At 37.6% G+C, this 23,661-nt stretch overlaps 1 pseudogene; it reads left to right on the plus strand.

Moving 5' to 3' along the window:
- The first annotated feature begins 9,361 nt into the window (after positions 1 to 9,361).
- Positions 9,362 to 22,917, plus strand: LOC149199655 (beta-phenylalanine coenzyme A ligase-like; annotated as a pseudogene).
- Positions 22,918 to 23,661: the final 744 nt, after the last annotated feature.

The following is a 23,661-nucleotide window of genomic DNA, read 5'->3' on the forward strand; positions in this document are numbered from 1 at the left end:
TTCCAATTGCTATGAGAAGGATAAATTGGGTCCTGCGAAGCTCTGGATGGTTTATGCGACGGAAGAGATGACTCTAGGAGCTGCAGCGGAGCTGAGAAAACAAGCCAAGTCGGTAGTGCGGATGTCAACTTTTTTGTCAAACGAAGAAAACGTTGTCTTTATGTCATTTTCAGCACTGTATATTATATTTTCCAGCTTTCTTTGTTGGGTATTTTTAATGGAGAAATACCAAAACCAGCAAAATATTCACCACAGAGACAATGCTCTGTTTCCTCTGTCCAGGATCTTTTGCAGAGAACCTCTTTAAAAAAAATTAACTCAGAAGACAGCACAGTCACAAAGCATTTCTATTAAAAAAAACTGAAACTCTGTTACATATTTCTTCCTCTGTGCAAAGAGGGAATCCAAAAAAAAACTCTGCTGCTCTCACAAATTTTCCACTGTTGTGGATTTTACATAAACTTCAGTTTTACAAAAAAAATTACATCCCCTGTGGTATTCTAAATTAACGCACTGCTGTGCACCAAAAAAAATTACACTACTCTACGCAGCCACCACTCTATTACATAAAAAAACTTCTTAACACCTAACTTACATAACGATATATGAAAAACATATATAAAAATGGGACGTATGCCCATAACTAAAATTAAACACATGCCCATAACTAAAATTAAAACACATTGGACGTATGCCCATAACATATTAAAAGCCTCACCAAAAACTACGACAAACACATTAAAATCATAAATTCCACTACGGCGGTCAACGGGAAAAAACTTCCACTCCACTCAAAAATTGATTTGACGCGGGCGGTATGCAGCTTCGGGAAGTCAACGGCTGAGATTATGCGCCCAGATCGCTGAGCTGATCCGACGTGGTTCGCACACCATCCTCGGGAAAACAAATTGACCTTTACCGTCCGGGGAAAGTGGTTTTGGTGTTCGTACTGGGGACGCGTGGCGGAGAGTGATGGTGTTCAGAGCCTCCGCTACGGATACCGCCTTCAACGAATGGTGGTGCGGGGAGACCGGGTTTGTTTTCTAAAACCGCCGCGCGCTGTTTTAAAATTAGAATTTAACACTCCCCTTTAATTTTAACAGCCGCGCGTTCGGTCATTCCCAAACACTTTCTCAAAAATTCGAAACTCTTCTGAACCAGTGGCTTTGTCAAGATGTCTGCACCCTGTTCCTGGGTCCTGCAATGTTCGAGGACGATTTCTCCATTGTTCACTAATTCTCTGATGTAGTGAAACCTTGTATCAATGTGTTTCGTTCTCTTATGAAACACTGAATTCTTTGACAATGCAATAGCTGAGCTATTGTCACAAAAGATCACTGTCGCTTTTGCCTGCTCTTGGCCTAAGCTTCTCAACATTCTTCTCATCCACACTGCTTGACATGCTGCTGCTGTAGCTGCCACATATTCAGCCTCTGCTGTAGACAATGCTACAATGGACTGCTTCTTAGAAGCCCATGAAATGGCTCCTGAACCCATATTAAAAACATAACCGGAAGTGCTCTTTCGATCATCTACACTTCCAGCCCAATCGCTGTCAGTGTATCCAACCAAATCTGAACTTTCTGAGACACTATATAATATGCCAAACATTTTGGTGCCTTTGACATACCTTAAAATTCTTTTTGCTGCCTGCCAAAGTGCCTCCTTTGGCCTCTCCATAAATCTGGAAATCAAACTAACAGCATACATTAAATCAGGTCTAGTTGCTGTTAAATACATAAGGCTGCCCACAATGCTTTTATACAAACTAGGATCAAAATCCTTGTTGTTGTCCTCTCTGCTGAGTTTTAATCCCATCACTGTGGGAGTGATTGCTGCCTTGCATTCTTCCATCTTAAATCTGCCCAAAACTTGATTTACATATCTTGCTTGAGAGATAAAAATTCCTTTTTCATTTTGATCTACTTCTATGCCTAAGAAGTATCTCAACAAACCCATGTCAGTCATTTCAAATTCATTCTTCATGACTGATTTAAAATTCTCAATAAGATACATATCATTTCCAGTGAAAATAACATCATCTACATACAAGACAACAATTAAAATTTTACCATCATTTTCCTTGATGTAGACTGTGGGTTCTCCTTCACATTTGTCAAATTCATTATCCAATAGATATGAATCTATCCTGCTGTACCATGCTCTTGGCGCTTGCTTCAGCGCATAAAGAGCTTTCTTCAATTTGCACACTTTGTGCTCTTCACCTTTCTTCTCATATCCGAGAGGCTGTTCCACATAAACCTCTTCCATTAACACTCCATTTAGGAATGCTGATTTCACATCCATTTGGTAGACTTTCCATTTGTTTTGAGCTGCTATGGACAGCACTGCTCTCACGGTTTCCATTCTTGCAACCGGTGCGAAAGTCTCCTCATAATCTCTCTCATACTGCTGCTTGTAGCCTTTGACAACCAGCCTTGCTTTATGCCTTTCAATCTTGCCTTCAGCATTGCTCTTGGTCTTGTAGACCCATTTCACACCAATGACTTCTTTGCCTTTTGGTAATTCAACCAAATCCCATGTTTTGTTTCTCTCTATGGCATTCATCTCCTCATCCATAGCTTCTATCCATTTTCTATCTTTAATAGCTTCTTCAAAATGAATAGGATCATCAACATGACAAAACAAGGCAAATAAGGAATTCATTCCTTCTTCATAAATATCACTTAGATTTCTAAACTTCTTACCTCGTTCACTTGGTGTGCAAGTGCTTGAAGATGCACTTGAGTTTCCTCCTTGTGGTGTGCTTGGAGAAGCACTCTCATTGATCCTCAATGGTGTACCTTGCTGTTCTTGTGTTGGTGTTGCTGTTTGGGGATTCATTTCAGCCACCTCCTCTTCATCTTCATCATGAGGCAAACAGCTTTTAATGTTCACTGTTTTCTCTATGCTTCCATCCCAAGCTTCCTCCTCAATGAATTGAACATCCCTGCTGACAAAGAACTTCTTGGTAGATGGAATGTACAGCCTGTAGGCTTTGGATTCCTCACTGTATCCAATGAAGATGCATTTCTCCCCTTTGCTGTCCAACTTCTTCCTTAGCTGATCTGGTATGTGTGCATAGGCCACACACCCAAAAACTCTCATGTGGGTGACTACTTGCTTTCTCCCACTCCATGCCTCTTCTGGCACTTTGTTCATGACTGCTTTTGTAGGACACCTGTTCAAAATATAAACTGCACAATGTACAGCTTCAGCCCAATACTCATTTGGCAAATGCTTTGCCTTCAACATGCTCCTTGCCATCTCCATGATGGTTCTGTTCTTCCTTTCAGCAACTCCATTTTGCTGTGGGGTGTACCGAGTTGTGAACTGTTTATGTATTCCATTTTCTCTACAAAACTTTAGGAATTTATTTGAGATATACTCACCTCCTCTATCAGTTCTCAAAACTTTTATATGCAGCCCGCTTTGGTTCTCCACAAGTGCTTTGAAGTTTTGGAATTTCTCAAAGACTTCACTTTTGTTCTTGAGGAAATATATCCAAGTCTTTCTTGTAAAATCATCAATGAATGTCAAGAAATATAGGCTGCCAGCTAATGATGGAGCTTGCATTGGTCCACACAAATCTGAGTGGATAATCTCTAAGTGTGCCTTTGCCCTTATACTTTTCCCTGATGGAAAACTCTCTCTATGTTGTTTGCCCAATATACAACCTTCACAAAGGCTGTCTGGCTTCTCTATCAATGTTAATCCTCTTACCATTCCTTTTCTGCTCAATAAGTTTAGACCTCCAAAATTTAGATGCCCGAATCTCAAGTGCCATAACCAGTTCTCATCCTTTGGCACGCTTTGGAAGGCCTCTTGGGTGACTGCTGCCATTTCCCTTTTGTTCTTCATGTCTGCCCTGATCCGGAGAGGGAACATCCTGTTCCTTGTCATCTTCACTTCAGCAATGCATATTTTGCTGGGTGGTATGTCCATGATGGTGCACACATCATTTACAAAGTAAACATTGTAACCCTTTTGGATAAGCTGTCCAACACTCAATAGGTTACATCTCATTCCGGGGACATAGTAGACATCTTCTATGGTTTTCCTTTCTCCTTGTTTTGTAAATATTTTTACCTCCCCTTTTCCCATAACAGACACTTTACTATCAGTTCCTAGTGTGACCTCTGATTTCAAATTCTGATTTAAGGCTGAAAAGAGGGTTATATTCCCTGTCATATGGTTGCTGCAACCTGAGTCTAAAAACCATATGTCCTCACTATGTGTTTCAGCCATGTTACAAGCTAACAGGACATTTTCTTGACTGTTGTTTTCTCTTGTAACATTTGCATTTTGTCTGTTGTTCATATCATGCTATTTCTTTCTACAATCACTTGCATAATGTCCATACTTTTTGCAATAATAGCATTGAACATTAGATTTATCATACCTTTGTCCTTGAGCATGATACTAATCTCTTTGTTGGCTGCTGCCTTGACCTTGGTTCTGATTTGGATTGCTGCCTCTTCCTTGTGCATTTGATGGGCTGTTCCTTCCACCTCTGTTCTGGCTTCTGCCTCTTCCTCTTCGATTTCCTCTTCCTTGACCTCTTCCTCTTCCAAAGGACATCTGGGTCTTGAAGGCTTGCTCAAGGGATGAGTTTTCATTCCTACTCAACCTCTGCTCATGAGTTATCAGTGATGCATGTAGCTCATCAACTGAGTAGTTTGAGAGATCCTTTGTCTCTTCAATGGTGGTGACTATGGCATCGAACCTTGAGGGTAAGACCCTCAATATTTTCTCCACTATTCTTCTATCTTCAATTGTTTCTCCATGAGTTCTCATTTGTGTGATTACACCAATCACATGAGTGAAGAATGATTCAATGTTGTCTGACTCCTTCATGTTCAAGTTTTCAAAATCCTTTCTCAGCAATTGTAGTTTTGCTGTCTTCACTCTCTCCATGCCTTGATAGGCTGTCTTGATGGTTTGCCATGCTTCATTTGATGTTTTAGCTGCTGCTATCCTTGGAAATATACTCTGGTCTACTGCTAGATGCAACAATAAAATGGCCTTTGCATCCTTCTTCCTATTGCTCTTCAGGAGATCTCTCTCTCCCTGAGTTAATGCATTGAACTCAGTTTCATCTACTGGTTCTTCAAAACCTTCCTCAACTATTTCCCATAAATCTTGAGAGGGAAATAAAGCTCTCATGGTTATTGACCAGTAGTCATAGTTCTTCCCATTAAACTGTGGGAGCTGGGTGTTGAACATACCCATGCTTGTGCTAGCCATTCCTTGACTGTGTATTTTTTTTAAAACAACTAATTGTCTTCTGTAATAACAAAAGAAATGCTTTTGAAGAATACCTGAATCCTTCGTTGTCTGAGTCTTCTGTCTGCCTGAGAAGTTTTGCTGCAGCAACAACCTTCTCCCTTCAGCTTCTTTAACTTCTTTAAAGAGCCTGAGCCTGCTCTGATACCACTGTTGGGTATTTTTAATGGAGAAATACCAAAACCAGCAAAATATTCACCACAGAGACAATGCTCTGTTTCCTCTGTCCAGGATCTTTTGCAGAGAACCTCTTTAAAAAAAATTAACTCAGAAGACAGCACAGTCACAAAGCATTTCTATTAAAAAAAACTGAAACTCTGTTACATATTTCTTCCTCTGTGCAAAGAGGGAATCCAAAAAAAAACTCTGCTGCTCTCACAGATTTTCCACTGCTGTGGATTTTACATAAACTTCAGTTTTACAAAAAAAATTACATCCCCTGTGGTATTCTAAATTAACGCACTGCTGTGCACCAAAAAAAATTACACTACTCTACGCAGCCACCACTCTATTACATAAAAAAACTTCTTAACACCTAACTTACATAACGATATATGAAAAACATATATAAAAATGGGACGTATGCCCATAACTAAAATTAAACACATACCCATAACTAAAATTAAAACACATTGGACGTATGCCCATAACATATTAAAAGCCTCACCAAAAACTACGACAAACACATTAAAATCATAAATTCCACTACGCCGGTCAACGGGAAAAAAACTTCCACTCCACTCAAAAATTGATTTGACGCGGGCGGTATGCAGCTTCGGGAAGTCAACGGCTGAGATTATGCGCTCAGATCGCTGAGCTGATCCGACGTGGTTCGCACACCATCCTCGGGAAAACAAATCGACCTTTACCGTCCGGGGAAAGTGGTTTTGGTGTTCGTACTGGGGACGCGTGGCGGAGAGTGATGGTGTTCGGAGCCTCCGCTACGGATACCGCCTTCAGCGAATGGTGGTGCGGGGAGACCGGGTTTGTTTTCTAAAACCGCCGCGCGCTGTTTTAAAATTAGAATTTAACATTCTTATTGCTATTCAGTTTAAGCATTGCCTCTACCCAAAAAAATATGACAGTATATCACATTTTCAAGTCTTCTTCTTACTTAATGCTATTCAGTTTAAACATTACATATACCTTAAAAATTGTGACAAAGTCTTTGAATTGTGACAAAGTCTGTGAATTCTGACCTTACATATATTATATGAGTAATTAATGCTGTCAGCAGTAACCATGACTCCGGTTCAAACGCGGATTTTTTTTTATCTAGGTCTCTAACAATATCTCTCTTGGATAGTAAATTTGCTGTCTTGTTTCGCTCAAAAGGACGTTATGCTTACCTCCGCCTTCCATTGTGAACACTATCTACTCTGTCAGCAGCTGGCATCTGGACTTTCAAATTTATTTTGCCGAAACCATCTACTCAAAAGGAAGTAATGCTTACCCCCGCCTTCCATTGTGAATACTATCTACTCTGTCACCAGCTGGATGGACATAATTTCATGCATCTGGACTTTCAAATTTATTTGGCCGGTGGAAATTTGATGAGGTTAATTTGTTTTTGGAAATTTCATTACGATAAATAGAAAACCGGTAAATTTGAAAGTAATTATCTTTAAAGAAAAAGACAATAATTCATAATCTAATTCCATAACACTAAAAAATTGTTTATAAAGATGTATACCAAAAATGTATACCAACAATATGCAACTAGAGAATATCTTTACTCCAAACTTTTGTATATTCTTTATTGTATTTATAAAAATCTCAAGTCCAATCAATAAACCAAAAAAATAACAATAAATTAACATTACAACTAAAAAAATTTATAAACTAATCTTCATTAAACCACTCATTAAATAAACACTACAACTAAACAATTAAATGGTGACAAGGAATAAGCACTAAAACTAAACAATCTTTATAACTTAACCTTCGTGTAAATCACATTAAAATTTCTGACAAACCATTTAAATACTTAAACCTCATAATTATAACTTAACCTTTCGTTTAAATCACATTAAAATTGATGACAAACCGTTTAAATACTTAAACCTCAAATTTATGATTTCAATTTTTTTCACCTATCACGTTTCAAAATTTCAAATAACCATCAAATATGTTCGTCAATTTCCAAACCAGTGATCACCCTAAATTTCACATGATATAAGCTTGTCATTATTATATTCTTAACGATTAAAGAAATCAAAACCCATCTATGTGCTTGGTTTCTTGAAGTTTGGTTAAAATGATGATGATGATGATGATGATGGGCTTTTTATTTTCCTTGGCGGGATTGGTGTTGTAGCTTTCTTTTTATCTCTACGGTCTTCCAACCTCCTTTATCTTGCATCTCCTTCATCGCTTCTGGTCGTTGGGACATTGGTGTCTTAGCTTCGCAATTTCGTCCTTTTGAAGATAGTCGGAGAAGAAGTTTGGTATGGGAGATCTGCTTTGCTGTTAAGTGGAGATTTAGTTTGTGCAGTGTTCGGATCCTCATAATTGTTGATGCTTGAGGGGTTGTCGAGTTCACTTTTTTACCGTTGGGCGGGGCTTTCCCCCTGCTTGTCTTGAGAGTTGTTTCTTTCTTGCCCGATTTCTTGCAATTCAAAGTTTTCTGGAGAGTATTCTTCCTTGATGACAGTGTAATGTTCTTTTTATTCTCCTTCTCACGATGTAGATCTGTGGTGATTCTTTCTAGCAAAATTTTTCTGGGAGGCTTTTGGGCAATTTTTGGCTAGGTAGCCATCTCAAAGCAGGATTGACATCTGAAGAGGATACTTTCATAATCAAGTTTTTGGTTCCACACATAGTCTTTACTTGTTAGGTTTATTTCAACTAGGAATCTGGCACTTAATTACATTTCCACACAGATGCATGCATAGGTGGTTCTGGCATGTTCCTCTATTTTTGGGCACCTGTAGTAAAATTTCCCAATTGCATTTCCAATGGCTTTTAGTGAAGAGAAATTCCAGAGATGCAAGGGTAGGTTTGGCAATCTCACCCAAACTAGTGTTGAGGTTATGATTGTTGTTGGGGGATCGAATGATGGGTTCCATGGCTTGATGAATAGGCCTGAGTTTTCCCAAAACCAAGAGCCAGAATCTAGAATACATTGTCTGCTTTCAGGGTTTTCAAAATCTACTATAAAGAAACCCCTAGTACATGGACAGATATTAATTTCATCAGAAATGACAGGTTTTCATACCTCCAAGATTCAATTGTAGAGAGTTATCAGTCGCGGCCAAAAACCATTGAACCAACAAATTATTAATACTATTATGTTTTGTAAAATCTCATTTTATTTTATTATTTGGTTTTTTAAATTTTAGTAATATTAGTATCACTGTTTTATTTATTATGAATTTATATAATTTTTAATAAATATAAAATTTTTAGGTATTTAAATTTTCAATTTTAGTATTGGGAATAAAATTATTTTAGGTTAAAATGTTTATATAAATTAGAGAAATTTATTAATTTTAAAATGTAAATATTTTATATTTAAATAATAAAAAGATAAAAAAATTTAATATCAAATAAATAAAATATTTAATAAAAATAAATTTATAAAATAAAAGAAAAAAGCTAACAAATTTTAAAAATAAGTTATAGTAATGGAATCTTAGATAAAAATAATATAAAAAAAAGTTATAAAAGTTTCACATGATGTGAAAAATATATATGTAGTCTAGTTCAAAGTAAGTTAGGTCTTTTACATTAAAGTTAAACAATTATATATAACAAACTATTATTAGTTTCTAGTCTGTCATTTTTAGAACTATATCAATAATATAAGTTTAAATTTTTCTCTTAAAAAGTATTGTGGATAATTATGCTGTAAGGTGTTTCCCTCTGAAATGAACTTCCCTAAAATCTACCTATCATCCCTGTGTGCCGTTAGATTATGTGTTATACGATTAGAGGATTGTTAATCATTCGATCAAAGGAAGGTAGTTGAGTGGTTGGAACTGTTCACGATAACCTCACGTCACCGCAACCGTCGCAGGGTTTGGAATGAGCCTGCACCAGGAAGCTGAAGCGAACAAAGTTATTCCACAGAGCAATGGGTTTCCAGATCGATCCCTGCAGCGGATATTGCAGCTCCAACCAGACGTACTACAACAATCGAAAACCAGTAGATTTTCCCCAAAGACGAATTCCTGGATCTCCCCACCTACATCTCCTCGCTTCGCCACAATGGCCGCATAGCCCTCATCAACTCTGCCACTAGGGAAGCCACCACATTTCCCCAACTATGGCAGAGCGTAAAATCACTTGCCGCTGGTTTAGCTGGCCTTGGCATCAGAAAATCCGACGTTGTACTCATCCTCTCGCCGAACTCAATCTATTTCCCCATAATCTGCATGGCTGTCTTGTCCATTGGAGCCATCGTTACGACCACCAATTCGCTAAATACTGCGGCTGAGATAGCAAAGCAAGCCAGAGACTGAGCAGCCGTGTTGGCCTTCGCCACGCCATGTTTGGCTGTCAAATTAGCAGCCACCAAATTGGCCATTGTGCTCATTTCTTCTTCTTCATCTGAATTAGCCTCTCAGAATGACCAAAATTACATCTCTACTCTAGACAAGCTCCTAACTTCGAATCTGCCCATGCCCCTGTTGTTAAAATCCGGCAAGACGATACTGCCACACTGCTCTATTCCTTCGAGACTACTGGAATGAGCAAAGGTGTCATTTCCACCCATCGAAATTTGATTGCTATGGTTTGCATTGTGCTGAAGCGCTTGGGATTCACTCCTAAAAATAGTACCCGGAATCAGAATGATTCGTTCTTGGGTATGGTGCCCATGTTTCTTATATATGGGCTTGTGGCTTTTGCTTATGCGTTGATTGGTTCCGGATCCACCATTGTTGTGCTGTCTAGGTTTGATCTCATGGAGATGCTTCAGTGAACAGCTGGCTTGTTGTCTCCAAATACTGAAGCAAAGATAGTTGATCCTGTTTCAGGAGCTCCTCTGCCCCCAAACCAGAAAGGAGAACTATGGCTTACTGATTCATTCCTGGGTATGGTGCCCATGTTTCATATATATGGGCTTGCGGCTTTTGCTTGTGCGTTGCTTGGTTCTGGATCCACCATTGTTGTGTTGTCTAAGTTTGATCTGGTGGAGATACTTCAGTTGATTTAGAAGTACAGAATCACCTATTTGACTCTTGTGCCTCCCATCCTGTTGGCTATGAACAAAGTCGATATTGCAAAGAAATATGATTTGAGTTCTTTGCACACTGTTATATGTGGTGGAGCTCCCCTGAGCAAAGAGTCTACAGAGGCATTTATTTTTTGGTTCCTTGGAGTCAGAATAAGACAAGTAAAATTGTTTTCTTCTTTTCTACCATGTTGGTCTACTTACTATAGAAATACAGATACCAGAACACTAACTTGATTTCTTTTACATAATTTAAAGATATGGACACTGACTAGATAATCACTCTCTCCAACCACTCAAGAGGGTATAAAAAGTTACTATCCATCTTTATTAGGTAGGTTAAGTGTGCCTCATTTATTTTTAGCCTAGTGTACTTATCAATGGTCCAATGCATTCATAGGCTTAGGGATCGTTTCACTGCCTTTATTGAACAGGGAATGATAATTTTGTATCGGGAGAAACATATAAAGAGCACTGTTCATTGAAGTTTTTTTCACAATATTAAGGAAGAGCCCTGGTGATAGTTCAAATAAGTGCTCGAATAAGCACAGAAACTAGCATCCATTCGACTCATGAAGAATCTAGGCCTTATTTTTACAACATTTCTTGCGACAGAGTTACACTTACTCTTTCTCACGAATCTGCCCTGTTTTGAATGCATGCTTAGGACAATAGGGCATAAGAGTCTAAGTCAAGCTTTAGAAGCCAAGTTTTGAATCGTAATTGTTAGTCATGACCCCTGTGATGATATGGATTTCTATTTCACTTAGTATTTGAATTCTAAATATGGTCAACTAGTTAGGTGTTTCTTTGGAGTTTGGAACTGTGATATGGATTTCTATTTTGCTTAGTAGTTGAATTTTAAATATGGTCAAATAGTTAAGTGTTTATGTGGAGTTTGGAACTGCGAATTATTGAAAGAATACTTTATAAAACATTTTGAAACATATTGGATTCGTTGTTATTCGTATATCAGTTGTTGCCACTATCCATAGTTTTTACAAATCCTTGTACTAATATTTTTGTTGAATTTGATGTGTTTTATAACATATTTTATCATTTTTATAGTTTTATAGTTTTATATTCCAGGTATCAATTTTCTTGAATTCACAGTTTACCTAGTTCTACATTTTAATGGCATGCTAATCAACTTCATTTCCTATGATCCTTCATTTCTGAAAATCAGTAAATCTTTTGGAAAATATCGATCATAATTCATTTACATTAATTCGCTTCCTTTGCAGATTTGATGACATATGTCATAAGGGCATGCTACGGTTTTACCCTCTGCTTACTCCTTGTAAGGTTTCCTTTCATCTTTGTGAAAGGCTTCTTCAGTTAAAATTGTGCAAGGTTGTCACAAAAGTCTACAGGGGCACACATTTCCACTGTTATTTTTTTTAACTCGAAAGAGTATTTGTATTATATAATTCGGTGTCTAGCTTGCCACAAGTACATCAAGAAATTTCATAGGTATCTCTTCAAAAATTTCAATGTCCTTCTCATAGTGAAGAATATTTCATACCTTACATGAGGAGGGTGATTCTGGGCTAAAAAACAATGAATTTGTTTGTAAAGACTTTACAGAATTTCCTAGCAATTTACAAAATTTGCGATATATATGACTACTAAATTATGATAATATCCTTGATGACAGTGGACCTACTATTGTTTTCAAGTGAATTGTTCAGATCTGATCCTTCAACAGAAAATGAGGTGATGGCACTGGCTGTGTCACTGAGCGGAGAGACAGGTTGTTGAGATGGTCTTTGATGGCCTCTATTTCTCTCCTTAAGGTGTCCATCTCGTCCTCTTGACGACCTGATCTCATTTTCAAGTTGTTAACATCACCCATCTCATTTGAAATCGTTGCACATTGATCTTTAATTTCTAGATTGAGAATCAAAAGATCAACTTGGAGGGCATCCATCCTCTGGGCCAACTAGGCTATCGTGACTCTGCAACTGCATCCTTTCTTCATGTTAAAGGGTTTCAGCTGTTTGTATTTTCCTGTATTCAAATCACTGCTTCTGATGTTGTTACTATAAGAATCCACAGGCATGTTCTTATGTTTATGCACAGGGGCCAGGATGTGCAACAAGAGCACACATTATCACTGTTAGACTACCTTAACCAACGAATTTATTCTTAATTTTTATAGGTATCAGTCTAAGAAATTGTAATTTTTTTTGCGTACAATGGAGGATGTAATATCAAAGATTTTTCCTTGTATTTGATTTGAAGACTTCAATTCTTTTGGAACAAGGATGTATGTACACAAAATATTCAAACACCGAATGAACTGAAAATAATACATGGAGGAATTTCATAAGAGCATTTGGAATGTGCTATAGTTTAAAGTATAATTGCGTTAAGATATGTTTTTCTATGAACTAAAACTACTTTGGAATTTCAAATTTTACCTGCCCTGATATCATACACAGATGAATGGCATTCGTTGAAATTATATCGAAAATCCATAGGATGATGTTTAATGGGTTTTATAAATTTATTTATGTAGAAACTATAAAATATCTTCAAATCTTAACATTACAGATCTTAGCCAGTGCAAACTATTGGAGGAATGACAAAAATCTATGGTTTATCGTGGGAAGAGTCCTTCGTAATGCGATCCTACCATTGCAAACACGAAGTAAGATCTAGTCACCGCAAGCTTATCTTCATTGGGCGCTTCTGCTTATACTCCATCTGCGCCTTTGAGTGGAGGGAACATCCGAAACAATGATATTAAAATCATTTGACAAGAGATCAAGGCCCCAACCATCAACCCAAGAAATCTAACCAGACAAATTGATAGAAGAAAATTAAACTAAAGGGGATTAAATATCTATTGCATGGAACTAAAACCAGGTTGTGTAGTCTGGCTAAATCTGTGCATAGTAGTGGTGTTTGTCTTTGGGACCAAATTGCTATAGCTTGGGTGACTAGGCATCTGGGATTAAAAAATAGCTAGTCACAAACTTGAAGCCTACTGAGCAGATGATTGTATGGGTAGGATCAGCCTTTTCTTGCCCTGCACAGAGGTTTGACTGATAGCTTTTTCCCACCCATATGATACTCTAGAGCCCAGGGGCATGTGTACCAAACATAGAAAGGATTTAGAGGTAATTTGAAGTATATCTTGGATGGTGGATCGCAGATATAAGCAACATCACACCTATGGGGTCTTCTTAGCCAGCGTGTATATTCCTAGCCATGCTTACACACAAGCATCTAACAAGTACAGGGGCTTGCATTGAGCATTGAATATCTCTGACTAATCATCAACAACTAAGACAGTTTCTACCATTTTTTTGCTTGCTACCAAGGTATTAGAGCCATGACCTTACAACTATCTCGGTAAGCTTACACCTAGGCTATGCTTTTTCTCAAGTAAGGTTGCATGATATTTTGCAGTGCTATGGTCTAACGGAAACAATGGGAATGGGAGCATCCACAGATAGTCAAGAAGAAAGTAGACACTATGGAACGGCTGGTTTGTTGTCTCCAAATACTGAAGCAAAGATAGTTGATCCTGTTTCAGGAGCTCCTCTGCCCCCAAACCAGAAAGGAGAACTGTGGCTTACTGATTCGTTCCTAGGTATGGTGCCCATGTTTCATATATATGGGCTTGCAGCTTTTGCTTATGCGTTTCTTGGTTCCGGATCCACCATTGTTGTGTTGTCTAAGTTTGATCTCGTGGAGATGCTTCAGTTGATTCAGAAATACAGAATCACCTATTTTCCTCTTGTGCCTCCCATCCTGTTGGCTATGAACAAAGTCGATATTGCAAAGAAATATGATTTGAGTTCTTTGCACACTATTATATGTGGTGGAGCTCCCTTGAGCAAAGATTCTACAGAGGAGTTTATTTCTTGGTTCCCTGGAGTCACAATAAGACAAGTAAAGTTTTTTTCTTCTTTTCTGCCATGCTGGTCTACTTACTATAAAAATACAAATACTAGAACACTAACTTTGCTTTCTTTTACATAATTTAAAGATATGGACACTGACTAGATAATCACTCTCTCCAACCACTCAGGAGGGTATAAAAAGTTACTATCCATCTTTATTAGGTAGGTTAAGTGTGCCTCATTCATTTTTAGCCTAGTGCAGTGATCTTCCTGTAAGGGAAAATGAGGGTTAACAAGTGCCTTCTATCTTTACCTCTAAACACAGGATTGAACTTTCAATACTTATACAACAGAGCTTTTACCAGCCAAATTTGGAATCTATTGTTGAAATGCATCTGGCCCTAGTAGCTATGGATCAGAGAAAATGATGTAGGAGCATCGGGATTAGCTAGCAATGTGAAGACTTGTTCACATGTTGTGGCCAAACAGGGTGAAATTCACTGACTATGGGTCAAAATCAGTTTTACTAAGAAGGTTGGACTTCTCAAATAGTTTGTTATTGTAATAAATAAGAAACTGTCTTATTTTAGGATAGAGATAAGAGTTGTTAGTATAGGTGTGCACGAGAGCTAAGAGATAGAGGATTGTTGTTATATTTCTGGAAATAGAAGAATGCTGTTAGAAATTTTAGGGGAATTATTCGAGTTAATAATAAAAAGGAGGAAAAATGTTGAGTAGGGGAGATTAGAGAGGTTGTGTGAGAGAGTGAGGTTTGGGGTGGAGCGAAAAGCTCAGAATTGTGTGAAGAGTGTGTTTGTGTAAAACAGGGATCTTTCTTTTGTGTAATTGGGCGAAAGACCGAACTCTGTTTCGTTTTTCTGAATATTACAAGTGCAATTGTGATTTGTGCCTAATCGAATGAATTTAATGTTGTGTGCCTCTTTGTATAACAAGCCCGTGAAGCTTGGACATTGGTTTATTTATGTATTACTTGAAATTGTGGCTGTCAGTGTGTTTTTATTATAAACTGTAAAAATCCCTGTGATTAATGCAAACATGTCTTAGCTGAGTCCGCAAGTAGAAAATCCCGTAAATACAGAGAACTGGGAAAAGTAATACTTCGCGGAACCTTTTGGTGATTTGAAATAGTAAATATATCGATTTTTTAATTCATCACATCGAGCAAGGGAAGGTGTTCCATATCGTAACATCTAATAGTAGAAATGGATGCGAAATGATATAAGTCAGGTTTGAAATGGGATCGGGTCCAGAAATCTCGCATCGGTATTGTGGAATTCGCCAACAGTAGTGAAAAAAGTCTCTGCAACGAGCGATCTCCGATCGCCGATTGATCGCATCGGAACGGAGACGGATGCGATAAGATTATAAAGTTTTGTTGAATTACGAATCAGGTCCAGGAAGCATCTCATTGCTTATGGGAAGCGATGTCCGCAATTACAATTTCCGATTGATCACATCGGAAATTTATCATAGGAGGAAGTCATCGCATCGGAGCTGTGAAAGCTGCCGATGGTTGGAGAACGCATTGGAATTGCGATTTGCGAATTGATTTGAGTGGGATCAGATGGTTGAGGTTGGAACAGAATTGTAATGAATGTCAAGTCCAGGCGCAGAGGCAAATACATAATTAAGGTGATGTGTTGGTAAGTCATGTTTAATGTTATTAAACTTATAATGAAATCTGAGTTATGCAATGGAAGATTGAACGCAGGACATTGGGTGAGATCGAACAAAGGCGCCGTGGCAGCAATCAATTGAAGGGTCTTTGTATATGTCTTCTGCATATAAGAAGGTTGGAGCAAAACTTAATGTTGATTGAAATCGAAAGGAACTTCTTATAGATTGTGTGAGATCCAAGGCATGGAGATATGGACTCACAAAGCGTAGAGACGGAATGGTAAGTGCGTGGGTCAATTATTATGAACATTCGATTTTTAATCATACCCTGAATTGGGTAATTGGCATGGTGAAAATCGAATAGTGACAGTATTTGTTAGATTTGAATAAGGTGGAAAGCGAATTATAAATTTGCAGAGATAACAAGGTATGTTAAATTCTGGGTATTGGTTAATAGAAGTTTTCATGTTATTATGAGTTGCCCAGATGGGAATTTTAAGGGAATTAGAAAGTGTGGAGCAAGATTTAATGGAGTTGAAATTGCCAGTCTTGGAGTCTTATTTGGGCATTTATTGGAGATGCATTCTGTATATGCATGAGAGCAAAGATTCTGGGTTATGCAGGGGTTACCCTGCGTCATTTTTGGTATCAGAGCTGGAATAGCTCTGTATGAAGGTTTCTTGAAAAGCATTGAAGATTGAATTTGAATTTATATCAAACCCTGTGTGAAGAAGTAACTCTCGGTTCTTCATTCGAACAGAATAGAATTCTGTTTTGATTGATAAAATTCGATATGGGTTGTATGAGTGACTGACATATTGTAGGCGATAGGCGCAGAGATAAATTGTGACAGTGTTTATGGAGTAGAGATGTGCATGCAGGCAAGGGAGATCAGATTCTAATCTGATAGTCAAGCAATCAAAGTACAGCTGGGAGAATGGAGAAGAACAATTAAGTTCTTAGAGGCAGGTAAAGCAGAATTAAGCAGAGATTACAGAGACAGAAGAATCCACAACGATGTTTGGAGAATGAAAATTCACTTGGATGTGAAAAATGAATGGAGAATCGTGCAGGTATTGTGTTTGTTTAATTTTGATTTGAGTTTTACTAACAAAGAAATAGATTGAGGATTGATGGTTGCAGCAATGAAGTATCTCAACAAAGGAGATCAAGGGATAGTAATGAAAGAAGTTGTTAATGATTTTTGAGTGGAAGAAACTCAACAAAGAAGGAATTGTTGCTGACAGTTAAAACTTTGCTAGATAAAGCCGGAAGATTGGAGGAAAGGATCAGATTCTAAAATCTGATTGACAGTGGTTGAATATCGAGAAATTTTGCAGTGGAAGTATAAAGATTTGCTGAAACAGATTTGCAGGAATGGTGAGATTTTGAAGGTATTTGAAGGTATGCAGTCTTAACTAATGATTATCAGATGTGAAAAGAATGAAATTTATAGTAATATTACAGTAGTTAAACTTTAAGAGGAATGTTTGTAAGTTTTGGAAGTAACAGAGTTTGAAGACACAGTTGAAGGCTAGTGGGAAGGACAGTCCATTCAAAAGTGCAGGTGAAAAGAAGGACAAGATCAGACCGAGATCTTGAAGGTAAGATGATCTGGGTTTTATTTGGATTTGAAGATTAAAAGATTGTAGTCTTTGCATTGAAGCAGAAGTATTATTGCAACTCCCAAAAGGAAATTCCATAAAAGTTGTGGTTAGAATTGCTAACAGATAAAGAAAGTTGGTGAAAGTTTCTAAGTGAAAACATAGATGTGGCAGAACCTTGAGGAATTCCAATAGGGATTGGATAAGGAGGACAGTTGTATTCTTAGAAGATGTAGATGAGTTGAAGCCCAGTAAGAGCAAAGAGAAATTCTCAAAAGGAGGTTCCAGAGATAGAGAACCAATTGCTTGCCAAAAGACTGAGTGAGGAAAGCTTGGTGAGGTAAGTGTCAGCAGGACAGGACTTGCTGTTGAAAAGGCTTTAGCGAAACTCATAGTAAAGTGAGTGAAGAACTCATAAGATGGAGAGGATGATGACTAGTGACAGTTGTAACAGAGGTTCTAAAAGAGACCACAGCAGAGGACACAAGGAGAAGGATGCCAAGGCAAATGGCATACCGAGTCAGTTAAGCAAAGAGGAATATGAGAGGGAGAAGGCTAAGATGGTAGTTCAGCTTGAGGTGTTAATGGAGATGTTGCAAAGAAATGAAGTATACTAGGAGCATGGTTATGTTATGAGAAAGAAGCTGAAGTGGCAGTGGCTACAAGAGAAGAGGAATCATCAGGTGAATATGCAGTTGATAAAGGAACTAAGGGAACTTGAACAGGTTATAGATGCCAAACAGAGGATAGAGGAGCTCGAGAGAATTGAGCTACAACAAAAAGAAGATGTTGAAGTTTTGATATGTTACCCAGAAAGTGGACTATTACTTTTTGAAAGTGATGAAGAGCTAGAAGAGTTGAATCATATGAATGATTCGAAGCAGCTGGAAGACTTGATGACTGAAGCATCAAATAAGACTGTAAGGCCTTGTGATTTTAAAAATAATGATTTGTGTATGATTGCGGGTTTGGAAGAAGATAAACAGTGTTTTGAAACTGTCAAAGAAGCGAAAGAGTACCTTCCAGAAAAGGAAAGTTTTGAAGAAGAATATGAGAAAGAGGCTGGGAAAGAATCAATTCATTACAATGGACAAATGCTGGAAGACATCATTGAAATAGATGATGAGAAAGGGAGACTAGATGATAGTATCAAGAGTTCTTTGAGTTTGGATCAGCATACTGATATGCTGACAGAAGAGGAGAAATCAACGCAACATACTGAAGTGTTACTAAAGGGAAAAGAGGTACAAAGGCCTTATATTTTTTATTATAATGATTGTCTTATAATTGAAGATGTTGTTGCACACGCTGGAACATATTTGGTACAAGTGGATAGCCAAATGGAAGAAGAAGAGAAAGAACATCTACTTAAGGATGTTAAGGAAGATTTAGCAGAGGAAAAAAGGCCATGTAATAATGAGATAATAACAAATGAGGAAATGGAAGATTGTGTAAAATTTCCAAAGTTCACTCCAAATAAAATCATTGAGTTGTACAGAGAATCAGACTTTCAAATGAGGAAATTGGAAGAACAAAAGATGAATGTCCAAGATAGATTGCTGAAGAAAGATGACAAAGCAATTGTCATAAATAATAATCAAGAAGAAGTTGACAGATGCAGAAAACAGAGGCAAGAAATTGTTCTAAAATACAATGTAGCAGCAGCAGAAAAGGTGCAAAATAGCAGTAAGGGTGAAAAGGAAGCAATCAAAACAAGTGAAGAACAAACAAGAATGAAAGTTTAGCAATCAAGCGATGAAAACAATCAGCAGACAGAGGATATACTGGACAAAGAAATTGAGTTGATAAGGAAGTTAATGATGAAAATGTCTCAGAGGAAGACAATAACAAGAAAGAAAAGGAGTGACAACAAGAGAAAGACTGTAGCAGACCTTGAAGGCAGGGCAAGTGAAGCATTACAACATAAAATATGGAAATCTGGAGAACAACAGCAGGTAACAACAGCGATAGAGCAATTGACAAGCAAGGAAAGATTACAAATTAAAATTTGGGATCCAGGAGGAAACAATTATATAAACTTATGACCAGGTGGTCATGAATTTTCTTACATGGGGAGTCTGATGCAGGAGCATTGGGATTAGCCAACAATGTGAAGACTTGTTCACATGTTGTGGCCAAACAGGGTGAAATTCACTGACTATGGGTCAAAATCAGTTTTACGGAGAAGGTTGGACTTCTCAAATAGTTTGTTATTGTAATAAATAAGAGACTGTCTTATTTTAGGGTAGAGATAAGAGTTGTTAGTATAGGTGTGCACGAGAGCTAAGAGATAGATGATTGTTGTTATATTTCTGGAAATAGAAGAATGTTGTTAGAAATTTTAGGGGAATTATTCGAGTTAATAATAAAAAGGAGGAAAAATGTTGAGTAGGGGAGATTAGAGAGGCTGTGTGAGAGAGTGAGGTTTGGGGTGGAGCGAAAAGCTCATAATTGTGTGAAGACTGTGTTTGTGTAAAACAGGGATCTTTCTTTTGTGTAACTGGGCCAAAGACCGAACTCTGTTTCGTTTTTCTGAATATTACAAATGCAATTGTGATTTGTGCCTAATCGAATGAATTTAATGTTGTGTGCCTCTTTGTATAACGAGCCCGTGAAGCTTGGACATTGGTTTCTTTATGTATTACTTGAAATTGTGGCTGTCAATGTGTTTTTATTATAAACTGTAAAAATCCCTGTGATTAATGCAAACATGTCTTAGCTAAGTCCGCAAGTAGAAAATCCCGTAAATACAGAGAACTGGGCAAAGTAAGACTTCACGAAACCTTTTGGTGATTTGAAATAGTAAATATATCGATTTTTTAATTCATCGCATCGGGCAAGGGAAGGTGTTCCATATCATAACATCTAATAGTAGAAATGGATGCGAAATGATATAAGTCAGGTTTGAAATGGGATCGGGTCCAGAAATCTCGCATCGATATTGTGGAATTCGCCAATAGTAGTGAAAAAGTCTCTGCAACGAGCAATCTCCGATCGTCGATTGATCGCATCGAAACGGAGACAGATGCGATAAGATTATAAAGTTTTGTTGAATTGCGAATCGGGTCTGGGAAGCATCTCATTGGCTTATGGGAAGCAATGTCTGCAATTACAATTTCCGATTGATCGCATTGGAAATTTATCATAGGAGGAAGTCATCGCATCGGAGCTGTGAAAGCTGACGATGGTTGGAGAATGCATTGGAATTGTGATTTGCGAATTGATTTGAGTGGGATCGGATGGTTGAGGTTGGAACGGAATTGTAATGAATTTCAAGTCCAGGCATAGAGGCAGATACATAATTAAGGTGATGTGCTGGTAAGTCATGTTTAATGTTATTCGACTTATAATGAAATCTGAGTTATGCAATGGAAGATTGAACGCAGGACATTGGGTGAGATCGAACAAAGGCGTCGTGGTAGCAATAAATTGAAGGGTCTTTGTATATGTATTCTGCGTATAAGAAGGTTGGAGCAAAACTTAATGTTGATTGAAATCGAAAGGAACTTCTTATAGATTGTGTGAGATCCAAGGCATGGAGATATGGACTCACAAAGCGTAGAGATGGAATGGTAAGTGCGTGGGTCAATTATTATGAACATTAGATTTTTAATCATAGCCTGAATTGGGTAATTGGCATGGTGAAAATCGAATAGTGACAATATTTGTTAGATCTGAATAAGGTGGAAAGCGAATTATAATTTGCAGAGATAACAAGGTATGTTAAATTCTGGGTATTGGTTAATAGAAGTTTTCATGTTATTATGAGTTCCCAGATGGGAATTTTAAGGGAATTAGAAAGTGTGAAGCAAGATTTAATGGAGTTGAAATTGCCAGTCTCGGAGTCTTATTTGGGCATTTATTGGAGATGCATTTTGTATATGCATGAGAGCAAAGATTCTGGGTTATGCAGGGGTTACCCTGCGTCAGAAAAGTATTTTGGAATTGAACTAATACGCAATAACTTTTCCTTCTAGTTAGCTATAACAAAGTCGAGATTAAAATCCACGGACTTTTTTCAATTTTTTAGAAACAAGAATCTGCATTCAAGAGTCACTCACCTCAAGGAAAAGTAGAGTTCATTAGACTATATTCCGGCTTCGATGTTAGGCAGATTTCCTTCCTCTTAACAAATGAGGTTGTGTAGTCTGGCTAAATATGTGCACAATAGTGGTGTTTGTCTTTGGGACCAAATTGCTATAGCTTGGGTGACTAGGCATCTGGGATTAAAAAATAGCTAGTCACAAACTTGAAGCCTACTGAGCAGATGATTGTATGGGTAGGATCAGCCTTTTCTTGGCCTGCACAGAGGTTTGACTGATAGCTTTTTCCCACCCATATGATACTCTAGAGCCCAGGGGCACGTGTACCAAACATAGAAAGCATTTAGAGGTAATTTGAAGTATATCCTGGATGGTGGATCGCAAATATTAGCAACATCACACCTATGGGGTCTTCTTAGCCAGCGTGTATATGCCTAGCCATGCTTACACACAAGCATCTAACAAGTATAGGGGCTTGCATTGAGCATTGAATATCTCTGACTAATCATCAACAACTAAGACAGTTTCTGCCCTTTTTTTTCTTGCTACCAAGGTATTAGAGCCATGACCTTACAACTATCTTGGTAAGCTTACACCTAGGCTATGATTTTTCTCAAGTAAGGTTGCATGATATTTTGCAGTGCTATGGGCTAACGGAAACAATGGGAATGTGGGCATCCATAGATAGTCAAGAAGAAAGTAGACACTATGGAACGACTGGCTTGTTGTCTCCAAATACTGAAGCAAAGATATGTCATGAAAGGTATGTTCTCTTTCTGAAACTTTCTTTTTTTCATAATAAAGATATTGAACAAGAGACAACCTTAAATACAATGCATAGTTCAAAACCTACTCTAGAGAGGAAGTATTTCATTGAAGTTTTATACCAACAAACAAAATTTTAAGATGGTGGAATAGAGTTATGCAAGTGGAAAGAATTCCAATCCAATTCTCTGGAGGTTCTCAATTAGCTGTGGTGAAGCAAGCCCTTGAACTTGACTTCTTCGCTTAACCCTGAGAAAATTACATCTGTTGGAAAAGGAAACTTCTGGCAGATGAGGATCGTGGAAATGTATCGTTGCCTTAAATAAACAGATCTTTTAAAGGTCAGATTTAAAGATTTAAAAAATCAGTTTTACTCTATTGCAGGTTATTTCAGCAATCCGGAAGCGACTAGTTCAACTCTGGATTCGGATGGTTGGCTACGAACAGGTGACCTCTGTTACTTCTCTAATGTTAAGAATTGTACTTATCAGCGGTCCAATGCATTCACAGGCTTAGGGATCGTTTCACTGCCTTTGTTGAACAGGGAATGATAATTTTGTATTGGGAGAAACATATAAAGAGAATTGCTCATTGAAGTTTTTTTCAAGCTTTTGTCTAGATTATTGAATGTATTAGAACTAACTTCAGAAGATGGAGGAACCAAAATACCTTTCTGTAGCTGATTGCTTTTTACTATAAAGGAAATTTGAGTTTCATCAACATTGAGTTCATTAGAGTTGTTCTGATACTCAGCAACAGATGTGTGGGAGGGTATATTCCTTTCTAATGATTGGTTTGGTTTATTATTTGACATTTCCTCCATGTTATAATTGTCCTTTCCCATTGAAATATTTAACAAATCCCCATATCTATATTCTTCTTTAGTTCTTGTTGAATAGGGTCATCATGAGTTTCTTCTATCTTTATTTTTGCAGTTAGCATTTTTGTATAGGGAGTGTGCCTATAAATATTGGTACACATTTAAGAATATTTCTATAATTCTGGTTGGTTACAACATTTAGAAAAAGTGAATAGATATGTTGATATTTAGGTCATTGACATAATGCACACACTATATGGATAATGGATTTCTGCACTTTATGCCTTACGGCGTTTCCTTTGCAACATCTGTTGCAAATGCTAGTCATATTATTTTTCTAATTGAAATTATAACTATAAAATAACATAAAACATAAACTAGTGATCATGAACATAACTACTCCATGAATTGTGTTTCACATAAAAGAACTAACTCGCTTGAGTCCACCCTATATAGGTGGTTGCTAAAAGTTTCC

This window comes from Pinus tabuliformis, chromosome 2_1 (genome assembly GCF_031772625.1).
Source record: "Pinus tabuliformis cultivar Carrire ecotype Pingquan chromosome 2_1, CPIR1, whole genome shotgun sequence".
Classification (NCBI taxonomy): domain Eukaryota; kingdom Viridiplantae; phylum Streptophyta; class Pinopsida; order Pinales; family Pinaceae; genus Pinus; species Pinus tabuliformis.